Genomic DNA, 12,975 nt, shown 5'->3' on the forward strand with positions numbered 1-12,975 from the left:
ATACACTTTTATGCACCAACTTACGGTGGGAATACCTTTATGTATCCTAAGAGAAGGAAAACACAGATGACATTCAAAATATACAATATCAAAAATATAATGGAATATAAAGCAGTAAGGGGGCTTTCACATCAGGGACCTAGGCCTGGATCACAAAAGTTGACCCCAGCAACAAAGACAAAATAAAATAGGCTACTTATATTAGTATTAAATTTGAGGTGAAGGGAGGATACTGGCGTTAGTGTAGGCGGAGCATACGCACACACTACGCACTGCACTCAGCGAGGAGCGGGTTGATGAAAGATGAGAAATGTCTCTCTGCATGTTCTGCAGCGTTCGTTTAGTTTGCTGTCACATTACTCGACCCCCGTATTTGTGAATACAAATATCTGAAGTGAAGGTTCTGTCACAAAACTATGTTGTTGCGTATCATTGCACATTTTTAAGTGGTTATATGGAAATCCTGGAGATTTCTTAGTGGGTATACTGCGTATACCTGCGTATCACGTAGACTACACCACTGGTTCGACTGTATAATTTAACAGACATTGTCCATAAAACAGATTCAAAGTTGTATTTCTGATTATTTACATTGCAAATTGCATACGTTGTCCCAAAAAAAAGTCCACGTTGTCACGTTTTTTTAACCTTTGTAAGACTTTTTTTACGACATTTCTGTCATTTTTTGTCGTTTCGACCTTTGCGAAGTTGTTCTCAATGTTTTCAGAAGTTTACTTACTGAGCAGCTTTGTATAAGCAAATTTTGACAGAAAATGTTCATTTCCCTTTTTTTTTAATGACGGGACAAAGGCTGGGTAATAAGCTGCCAGTACTTTATCTGTTATTTTACGGATTTATTCCTTAGAGTGTACAGCACCTGTATCTGATGCTCGTCTTATTATTGTCCTGCAGGTGTTTTCATTTGTCTTACTTTCATCACTTTCACCCTGTACCATGTTATACAGCGTCTCCAGTCTCAACAGAGTGTAACAAAGGTAATTTTGCTCTGCCCACAGGCACACAGAGAGGAAACCTGTTCCTGCAAGTATGACAATGTCATACATCCTGTGGGCCAGCTGCACACGCTCAGTTCGCTATTAACCTGTCCAGGATGTAAAATAGGTACTTCTTTCCCTCATCAAGGTGACTTAGAGTATCTTGTTCGAAATCTCTCCTTCGTGTTGATTCAATTCAAGAGGATTTTAATCTTCACTTCTCAGGTTTTTTTCCCTCGCTGGTCCGATAAGTGAAAAAAAACATAAAATTAGATGAAAGTAGAGGAAATCAGCGGGCCCTCTGCAGTGTTATCTGGAAACAGTAGGAGCCGCAGTCCACAGCGCCAAGCTGAATGGAACTAATTAAGCTGTCCGGCGATATCATTGTATGCCCACTAACGCAATAATGCCACCATGTGCTCATATCCGCTGAGTAGTATATTACAAATGTTCAGCGTAAATGAGCACAGTCAAAACTTCAAAAATTCAACTCATTCATCACACAGAGGAACGGATGGCGCCGGGGAAGCAGAACTGAGGCTTTTGTCAAGAGCAGAAGAACAAAATATCAGACAGCAGCTCATTTAGGAATTCAGGCAGCTGGCAGAGATGGGGACTGGAGTTCGAGACTCAAACTCGAGTCGCACTTAACCCTCCCGTTTTCCTCGGGTCAATTAGACCAATTTTCAAAAAGTTTCTATATCAGAAATTTAGGTTTCTTTTAACGAAATTTTCTAAAAAAAAGTAACGTGGATGCTTCGCTACAATGCTCTTCACAAGTAAAATAAATGATCAGTTCACTTCTTTCATTGAATTTGTGTTTTATTCAATTTAATAGGATTTGGAGAAAAAAATAAATCATAAAAGAAAGTTGAAAAAAGTGTCAAAAATATCAGAAAAAGATTTAATAAATGTGGGAAGAAAAAAAACACAAAAACGTCAAAAGGCGCAGAAAAGAATCGACAAAGACATCGGGAAAAGTGACAAAAACGTTGAAAAAAGTGACAAAAACCTTGGGGTTAAAGTGACTAAAGTGGTGAAAAAGACGACCAAAACCAAACAAAAAGTTGCATAGTCAACAGCACTTCTACACAAGGGTTAAGTTGCACACACAGGGGGCGCCTGGATGGCTCACCTGGTAGGGCGTGCGTCCCGAGTACTAAGGCTCAGTCCTTACCGCAGTGGCCCAGGGTCCGATTCCAAGCTGCCTTTTGCTGCATCTCATTCCCCCTTTCCTCTCAAATAAAGGCCCAAAAGGCTTAAAACAAATCGAGTTGTATATTTCTGGATCTGGCACTTTCCCTCTGTCATTGATGACTATGTATATATGATATATATGATATATGTTTCAGTGGAATGTAGAAACTGAATAGCCCCTCCGGGATATATAAAGCTAATTGTATCTATAGATGTGGGACTCAACAATCTTTAAACATGTTTAGCTCAGTTGGACACCAGCTCAAAGACTTGAGACTTGGCTTGGACCCTAGCTCAAAGATTACATGGTATGATATTGACATACATTTCACGATGTAGAAGAAGTTACTCTGATAGGAGGAGAGAGAGTACACAGTTTTTCTGTAGTATTCTGTTTACCTTATTAATCTATCTAAAGATATTTATACTCAGGCAGGAGGGCAGGAAGAGATAGAAAAAGGCGGGAAAAATGTTGAAAAAAAACCCAACACAAACGTGAGAAAAAAAAATATGAGAAAAAGGGGTCAAAAACGTTGAAAAAAAGCTTTAAAAAACAAGCAAAGACATCGAAAACAAATGACAAAAGCATTGGAAGAAAAAGTCGCCCTTTCTGCAGTAGTATTCTGTTTACTATATCAATCTGTCTGTAGATATTTATACTCTAACAGGAGGATCATCTTGATATCTTGTGATCACTCGGAGAGGTTTTACTTGACGAGAAGCATCAAAATCTGAAAAATCTTGATTTGTTTGAGCCGTGCCACATATGGCTTCTCTCAGTCTCTCACACACACGCACGCGCACAGAAATAGAATCACTGATGGCAGTCATATATATTTGAAAATTAGTGTCTTTAGTAGAAGATAAAGAAAACAACTAAATTGAGAAACTGTGAATAGAAGGCGGCTGCCAGAGCTCTGGGCAGGTTCCATAAACCCCAAATACAGGCGGCATTACGTTCGCCATCAACAAACTGCAGCCAAAAGAAGCTCCTGGCAGCTCCGGCAGGAAAAACCAGCCGTCGTTAAGAAAAAGCGCTGAACTAATTAGACAAACAGTCGAAGAGCCTGATGCTTTATGGGACTGACTACAATCGCCGCTGTGGCACAAGATAACACCAAGCAAATAAAAAAAGGAAATTGGAAATCTGGGCTCAGAGAAAATATTGAGAATAAATACAGAAAGAAATGCACCCAATACGATAAGGCCATCCTTCAAGTTAACACATGGGAAGAATACTAATTTAAAAGGCGTTTCCGAACCCCAAGAATCAACAGAAATGACTGGTGCTTGATGGAGAAAACTCACTTTTCGTGAGCCATACGTTCATATAGCTGCAAAAAGTTAAGCAATGTAATTCGTGAGCATTCCACTTTTTGTTCGCTGCATGCACCCCAATGACTGCGTTTGTATAAGAATGCGGCCGGCCGGGCATTAAGCAGTGTCTCTAAGGGTGTTTGATCCGCACCAGTCAGAGTCGGGTCTGACACGAATATTCTAAATACATAGGCGTAAAACATAAACAACCCAGCAAGAAAAATACTCCAAATTCAATCTCAACAAAAGCTCACTTTGCATTGATGGGTGATTATGACTGTGGGAATGAGGTGGAATATAGTCTTAAGTGTGAACGCAGCAAGTAAGTTTACACCAAACTGTCTAATCTAAAATTCCATTTCAGGCACTCCAACCTCGAACGCAGCCAACAGTTTAGCTCTGTTTAGTTGATGAAGAGGGAATTATGTCTAAAATAAGGCCCTAAGGCCTGTCAAATCTGACTCCAATTTATTAATTCCCAAGTCTTCTTACATGGGACTTAAGTTTACCAGAACACAAGAATCAATCTGAGATGAAGAGTTCAGTTAAGCAAAGTTTACTGAGTCCAGCATAAGAGTTACAACACAATTGTGGGTTCACAAACAGAGGCTAAGTTTCCCTGGCAACAGACATTAAGTCAGAGCTGGTCCACCAAGTTGTCCTCCGAATTATGAGCTCCGATCTGTTCTCTCCTTCAAGCTTTTATCCTATCCTCAAAGGGGGTGTTTCCTAGTTTCTAGACAGAAACTATTATCTTTCACAAACACAGACACACACAGCAAGGTCAAGGCCTCTGTGTAGTGCAACTTCCTCTCCTAATCTCTTAACTTTAACTGTCTTTTCCTGTTCTTCTGCTTATATTTCTGGTACACAATGCATTCTTATGCCATAAAAGCCTAAACAATTTGTATGACTTAAGCTTAACTTTCTGTGCATCAGGGGTCACCCGGGGTACGTTTAACTACTTCCTCAATGACTAACACAGCTTTTTGCAACATAATGCTTAATTTTAACTGTCAGCAACTTTTATTCTACATTGATTCAGTTCCACAGAAAAACAACAACATCTCAAATCCCCCTGGCATTGGCGATTTTAGACCCTTTTTGGGGGGGCTCAAGGGGGGGGGGCCCAAAAAGGGCTTGAGGGCAGTGCCCAGGAGGTAAACTCCAGCTAACAGGCCACACTCCGTACTTTCGTCCATACGGGGACTTGAACAAGCAACCCTCCGGTTCCCAACCAAACTTCTTACAGACTGAGATATATAAATACCCCACGTGTTATTCAGAAAATGCTATATACGTAAAAAGTACTTTTTCCTATTATCCAAACGGAACATGCTGTTTACATGACCTGTATCAAATTCTAAATATTGTCATATTCGGAATAAAAGTGGAATATTTGTGTGCATGTACACGTGCGCAGTGAAGTTATTACCAAAACTCTCCTCCTCAGGAAGTCACCTCAGGAGAGGATAAAGAGAGGAACGGAGTGATAGAGATTGAGGGCGAGGGGAGGTGGAGGCCATTTGGGATGCTTTATTTGCTACTTCATCATCCAAACTGGATGTGTGTTATTGCTGAAGAAGCACTATTATAACTGACATCGTAGCCAAAGTTTTATGCACAGCCAGCGGAAAAATGTACAGCTGTACAACTGAGGCCGCTAGCATTAAATAATATATTAATAATAACATGACAAGTTTGATTAGAGCAGGGACTGTAATGGGAACTGTGCTCACACATGTATGAGCTTATAGGTGTAGGATAAGTATACATAAAGTAAAGTAGATTGAAGTAATTAATTATTATTCATTATCATTAAAAGTGTAAAGTATTTACAAATCTTTAAAAGAGTAACGGAACTGTGTCCACACTATTTTTGTGTGCTGTCAGAATATGATTAAATATTGGAATATTATTATATAATATTCCAAATATTTTAAACTCCCAAAACTCAGAACCAAAATATATAAACACTCTTTTGTACGTGCAGCCATTCTACTTCTTATTTCTATAAAGAACCATAGATAACTTATGGACTTACTATTTATTGATTGTTTACTGTTTATTGTTTTTAACTGCCTGCAAGGTAGGCAATCTCTGTATTGTGTGTATGATTGTGTGTGATTTGTACTATACTATCTGCTGCACAACAACTTGCCCTACTGGGGGACAAATAAAGTAACTTGAACTTCATGGCTTGGGCCTCGGCAGCTTTAAATGCGCAAAACGTCCTCTTCACTCCCTTCTTTTCTGTCATTGAACTTCACCGCTGAGGTGGTTGTGCTGCTGTGCTATGCTTCTGATGCTGAATGACCACAGAAAGAACACAGTGGCCAACACCATGTACTGTAAGAGGCTTGTCTGCTCCCCGGCTATTGTCCGAACAATAAAGTTATAAAGCGCCGCAGGGAGGGAGAGAGAGAGAGAGAGAGAGAGAGAGAGAGAGAGAGAGAGAGAGAGAGAGAGAGAGAGGTCCAGTGAAGCCGAGCAGCCTGCCAGCAGCCGGCCGCCGTGTCCTCGCTCCCTGGCTGAGTCCTCCGCTGCTGTCAGGGTGCTAGTATGTCTGTTGACCTCCAGCTTATACTGAGAGCAACACACACCGAACCTACTCTATTTGCAAACAGTGTTTTTTTTTTCAAATTCCAACAGCAGCAGCATTACATCTACAGGTATATTTATGGCATTTGGCAGACACTCCTTTCCAGAGTCCCGGGAACTAAAAGTCCCTTTTCCCCAGTCCTGTCTTGTGTTTACAGAACATCTGAACAACTCAACTTCAGACCAATGTTGGATTAAAAAGCAAAAGCCTTCTTTAAGATGCTATGTTTGTGTAGAAAAGGCCCCAAAGTTATGTTAGTGTTGCAATTATTTAGTACAGTTGACCATATTGTTTATGCTTCACGTTTACTCTCGTTTATTCAGTGCTTATAACAGGGTAGCCAAAGTGCATGCTGGTTGGTATATTATAGCTGACGTCACACGGTTAATTAGCAGTAAGATAGTCGGTCAGTTGGAGTGTAGTTGTGAGCAGCATTTTCTTCAGAGTGTGCGTAAATGAGAAGAGTAAGTATATCTGCTGCACCACTCGTAATATTGTATTTCTTTGTTAGACCAGCTTTCATTTCTGCTATTTAATGTGGACGAGAGTTAAGAGTTTAAGGGGTTGCCACGCTACGCAACCACTGTGCTAATTATAGCCACGTTCATTCAAGCTAGTTTGTCGCCTTCGGCTCACCCGACTCAGTACGTCGGGTCGGGTCAGAATATGTAAAATTGTGTTTAAACATGTTGATACGTTTTATATTTGTTGTTGAAATTGTTCAGTACTTTGTGGTTGAGTAAAATAAGTAATTAGTGGTGTTGAATAGTGTTATCTGTGCCGCTATTGAGGCTTCTCTATCGAGACTTTGCTAGCTTGAACGGAATATAACATCCGGTCTGGGATTTTCACAATAAAGGCATCAAGCCGTCTACTTAGTTGGAGGCTTTAAAGCGTATCATAGATAACAGGAAGTGCTGTCTACGTTAGCAGTAACTTAACGGATGGTGGAAAATCTATGAGAATCCCATATAATAAGTGTTTGAATCCCTCTTCTCTGCTTATATTCTTGGAGTTTAAGAGGTATATAGCCATATGCTGATTATTGTTTATTTATGTTTGGTAATGTATATTAGTGCTTAAAGAGGAATGAGTATATACATATGTTTCTTTATTCATTTGTATTTGTTTCTCTGTTTATAGAAACCACACTCACACTCAAACGTACAAAGGAACAAGGAAGAAATAAACAGAAAAGGAACATCTCTCAGCTCTTCATTTACTTACTCACGGGATATTTGGCCTTAAGTGGTGTTCTGGCCGACACACCTGCGTGAACTTAGTGATAACCCTACAACTAGCACCAAGACTGAGTATCTACCCATTATCTACATTACAGTTTGCATCTTTTTGCAAATGTTCGGAGGTGGTACGGGAGACTGAAAAAGCTCAAAAATTGCATTCAAATAACTGATGAACAAAGGATTTTCTCCAAAATGAAACAAATTGAGTTGTTTTGTTGCTTGTCCTATCCTTGCCATAATGTTGTCAGACACTTAGAATATTAATCTGAGCCTGTCAGCGGTAAAATGAGCATGTTTGTGAAGGTAAATACAAGCTGCACAACTGCCCTCTTAACTTACATTGTAGCTTGTTTCGCCGCTGCCAACTGCAGCGATCTCGCTTAATACTGGACCAATGTCAAAGACTGTTGCACAAAAACATAGGAACATAGGGTCCAGGTTGAAAAAATCGATAGTTACCCTTTAAGTGTAGGCACCAGAACGATTAGTTAAGATTAGAAAAAAAATTGTGGTTTGGGTTAAAACACCGGCCTCCTTAAGTAGTACTCCCAGGACACGAACACCCATTTCCTGGGTGAAAGTCTTGTGTTTTCCTCTTAACTTCTTCCGGGATACAAACTCCCCTCCCTGGCTTGAAAGTCCTGTGTTTTATGTTATACAGCAGCAGTCAGTGTGGTGCATACAGCAATAGCTGCGTGCAATACATGGGAATTACAGTGCATTATTTTTCGTAGCTATATGTACAAATGGTTCATAAGAACAGCCAAAACTGTGTACCCTGAGACAAAAACAAAAAAAAAAAACACAGCAAACAGGGACTCTGGAATGTAAATGCGATGCTTGGGTTTAAAGGTGGTGTAGGTAGGATTGTGAAGATCCAGGATTTAGCCAAAAAATTTGAACATCAACTTCTCAGTCCCTCCCCCCTTTCTGCTAAAGCCCAAAACGGTCTCCTAAGCCCCTCCTCCCACAAGGGAGAATGAATGTGTGTGCATTAGCAGTCACTGACACACAGTTAGACACCCCCCCTGGCCCTGATTGGTGCATCTGAACAGGAATTTTGCAAATTGCACTACAGGTTGTAGGTGGTGCCAGAGGATCCAGATTATTTTTTCTTAAATGACCTGCTTCATGTAGTTCTACTGGAACATAGGGACAGTTTCAGCAAATATGACAGAAAGTTAGTTTTATTAAGTCTTACCTGGGTGGAAATATGTGGATATACTTTTTTCTTTGACATCTTACAAATACACGTTAAATGTCGATGACATTGTTTAATATTTTTGCTGTTATTTCTTTAATTTAAATTTTTTATTTTTTTATTTCCTTATTTAAAAGGGATGACGCACATTAACATTGACACACATTAGAAGGCATCAACAACACATAAGCACACACAGAGACACTACTATAGTAGTAGTACATTTTGTTTGTAGGAATGACTAATTTGAAGATGTGGAATTCACGGATAACTATTCTGTGCACGTTGTCAATAACAAGTTTACCCCTGAAACCTTTCCCGGCTCTGTAACCACCGGCACAGGCTTAGCAACGTGGTGGGTCTGCAGTTTGTGTTCCGAAATAACGAGAGATGCTGCAGTCTGTAGCTTACTCATCCGCTGAGGTGCACTTGCATACGTGTGGATAATGGCTGTATGGTCACAATAAAAAAGCTTGTCATTGCACCATTAACCGTCACACGCACATGATAACCGAGGGCAAACTTCCTGCCCAACAGCCCCGCAGGAACAACGCTCCAACATGGCAGCTTCGCCGCTAATGATCACTATTTATAAGACCATTCTCTCCTCTCGCTGCAGATCTTAATAGGAAAAAAACAACAGGGAGGGAAACCTCTTCAGTATTCAGCCAGCACTTTCTTTACACTCTGCTCAACAAACTTTAACTTCAGAAACTTGAAAAAATGTGATCTAAGCAAACCAGAGTTGACGGATGTGTAGGATCTCTGCTCTGCTGTTCATTCATTAGAGTAAAACACACACACACACACACACACACACACACACACACACGAGTCACCTTTCCCTCTTGTTCTTGTGCTGACTCGCGTACCAGCCTTCACTCTCATTATTGATGCTCTCATCCTGCGTCTGGACTTATTATTCTGCTTGTGACCATTAGGCCTTTTCATCTCATTACTGTAATTCTGATTCAAGGTCCACACCTGCTATTACTGCGAGCACTCGCTCTCATTAGGAAACTCCTGTCACAGCCACAGTGAAAGCAGCAGCAGCAAATTAGTTTGGATTGAAAAATCTTAAATGAGACAGAGGGGCAGCGGGAGAAGATATGACTCGCTTTGTGCGTGTATGTGTGTGTGTGTGTGTGTGTGTGTGTGTGTGTGTGTGTATAGAGTCAAATTGCAATGTGTCGGGTGCGTTTTGTGAGAAAAAGAACGAGAGAGTAAAGTGTGTAGGTGCACGCAAGTTTGTTGTGTCTCAGGATCTCATTTCGGTGAGTTAATGTGCGTGTGTTACAAGATCTATAGCTACCTAATGGACCTATTTTGCAGTCTGAGTTGCTTCAAACGATTTAGTCAGAGCAAGAAACTAATGTGGCTATTAAGGCTGCATTAGCTAAAGTCACTGTCATGCATGCACACACGCACACACACACATACATACACACTTTAATTGTGAGTTGTTGCAAATGTTTCTTCTTCTATTATGAGTTTGTGTGAAAGCCAGCAGTGAAGTCACCCCCGGGCCGCTGAAGCCCATCAAATCTTGCTGTAGATTTCTTGGTGTTAATATTGTGCAGGCCTAGTGTTAACCTTTAAATGCGGCTTTTAAATCTTATTTCCGTCTTCTGACGTAAGCATTTTAAACAAATTCAAAAGGTATGATTTATCTCGCAAGAAAGCAGAAAAGACAAACTGGCACTGATGCTTGTTTGGGGGATGATTTTCTTTTCTTTTTTTTCTCCTCACCCAGCAGCCAAGGCCGACTGGAGTTGATCGTGTTTGACATCGAGGTAAGCAACACAGCGGGAGTGTCTGCAATGTTCCATTGATTTTTACATTATCTTATGGGTAAAATGTTCCACAAGTCAACTGTAGCTCACAGATCGGTCGAGTGAAAATGGAACAGTAAGAAAGGCAATGTATCTCAACACACTGAGCATAACTACATGGCTTTAGATCTTAGATTGGACAGTATGTTTGTCTCTTTATATCAGAGTTATAATGAGTCTCTGCTGAAGAGAAATACAAGAGAAAAGTAATTTACACAATAAATGACCCAAGTGCTTGAGGTACAGAGAAATCAATCAAAGCAGACTGCAAACACTGAACTCATTACTTTCTAAAATACAACACAGTGAACTATGTAAATATAAAAGTAATCCATCATACCTGTTCTAGCCAAGTGGAGAGAGGACATTTGACAACAGCAATGTCTCTGTGTCAAACCCCACAACCACCAATAAGCTGAGTTACTCTTTATTAATTCCTGTGAGGGAATTTGTCATCTTCAACCGATTCAAGTTACTGGAAAAGTTCCAGTGAGTCCGACTCAAAGGCAAAATCTTTTTATTCCTTTCAGCCGACATAGATTCCAAATATCTGAAGCTGAAACAGACCTGAAGACCATGGAAACCTAACGACTAGACGCCCAGGCACAAGGACTTTGTTCTGTCATGAATAAGTAAATATTAAAACAACTGAGTACAGAGGACACATACTGATATCTAGACTACAATAACACGCATGTCACTTAGGCCGGGTTAAGTCTGTTAAGTTGGTCACTCGGAAATTCGCACGTTTGACTTGGTAACAAAATGCTTTAGCTTAATTTACAGAAATATAGTTAGCCTAAAACTGACATTCGGATGTTTGACTTGGTGACAAAATGCTTGCTGCACACGTAACGGTTGGCATAATGTTAGGTTTAGTGTCAAGATCCCACAGTCTTTCCATCCTTCCTACAGATTCCTCACGTCTGTCAACTCTTTCATGGGTTCTTTACATTGTTGGTAGTGCATCCCACCACACAGCAGCTTTAACCCTTGTATTGTCTTCCTATCGACCAAAATTGACCTGGTTTGGTTTGCCTGTTTATAAAGCATAAAGTAGCTTGTAAAGTCTCCCCCAGGTGTGTCTTACATCTTCTTATCCAACTTGATTCCAACTTATTACCATTCATTTTACACTTCTTTGGAATTTATGTTCACTGCACCTCATTTACTTGAAATTATGCCTAATTTTTTTCTTTTTTATTTTGACTAATAGTTAAGATCAAAGGAACATATGTTTATGTATTATCACAGATTTTGACCCAGGTAGACTATGAAAGTAGTGATCATCAATTTTTATTTTAGTGTTGCATGTTATTTTTGGGGAAATTTGGTTGAAAGAGAGCCATATTTCGGATATAAAAACTTCGAAAAAAGGAGTCAAATTTGACCCGAGGACAACATGAGGGTTAAAACATTTTTTCCCACTCTGGTCGGGGTGGGACTCAAAATGTGCTCCATACTATAGATACATGATGAAGTTTGTATTGAAGTTTCTACCGTTGATAAGCATTGTGGCTCTCTAACATTTCCCCACACAAAAGTATATTCCACACTACAACTGTCGCTCCAACAAAAATAGGCAAGATGCATTAACGACCATAACCATATAACCATGTGGCAAGTCAAAGATCTTTCTCCTTCACAGTTACTTTGGCCAGTGGATGTTAAAGCTTTAGTGCGTAACTTTTTGATATTAATGAACGTCTGTTCCATTCGAGCCATTATCAAATGAGTTGCTACAAAGCTAATTAACCCTTGTGTTGTCCTCGGGTCAAATTTGACTCGTTTTCAATTGGATTACTTTCAACCAATTGAACCAAATTGCCCAACAATAACTTGGATGCATGGATGTACGATGTATAGAAACCATGCAACTTTCTTCACAGGTAAACTTAATGGTTACTATGATTGCATTTTGGGTGTTTTATTAAATTTTAATATCATTTGAAGAAAATGTTTAAATGGTTTCAAAACAGTATCCTGACTAAATTTACACATATACTGTACCATTCTGTGATCCACTCGACATCCTCTGATCTTAACTATTTGTCAAAATAAGTCATAATTTTGTCTTTGTTTTAACTCAAGTTAGTTATAATGTCATTTAAATTAGGTTTATTGATCATGTACAAAGAAGAAGTTAAAACAAGTGACAAAAATGTTTTAAAAAAAGCATTGAAAAAGCACTATAAACAAAGACAACAAGTTCATGGTGGACGGGAAGACAACACAAGGGTTAAGACTATCAGCTCCACACAACTCTCTCTGTATTTCTCAGTATGACTATGTTCAGAAGATTGTGGCGTCCGGTGACTTTCCCATGCAGAAACTCGAGTGACGATAATCTCTCTTCTGAAGAGTCCATGTTTTTTTTAATCCTCCGTGTCCTCCTTGGCTACTAGCAGCTGCTTGGAGGAGGGGTCATGGAAGGCTTGTATCATGTGGACGCTCCGACAGTGTTGTTGTCATTACTTAGAATTCCTCATGGGGGCGACAGAAACTATGCACTATAGCTTTAAAACCTCTGGGTAACCATGGATTGGTTCTGAAATGCCCACACTTTACGTAACTCCTGTTATGGTGG

At 39.8% G+C, this 12,975-nt stretch overlaps 1 protein-coding gene across 4 annotated transcripts in view; it reads right to left on the reverse strand.

Annotated features, from left to right (window-relative positions):
* The window catches only part of si:cabz01090165.1 (uncharacterized protein LOC100333421 homolog), a 471,441-nt gene that overhangs the window by 219,348 nt on the left and 239,118 nt on the right, over window positions 1–12,975 (reverse strand). The gene's annotated exons all lie outside the window — the stretch shown is intronic.

Source organism: Sander lucioperca, chromosome 20 (assembly GCF_008315115.2).
Source record: "Sander lucioperca isolate FBNREF2018 chromosome 20, SLUC_FBN_1.2, whole genome shotgun sequence".
NCBI classification, from domain to species: Eukaryota; Metazoa; Chordata; class Actinopteri; order Perciformes; family Percidae; genus Sander; species Sander lucioperca.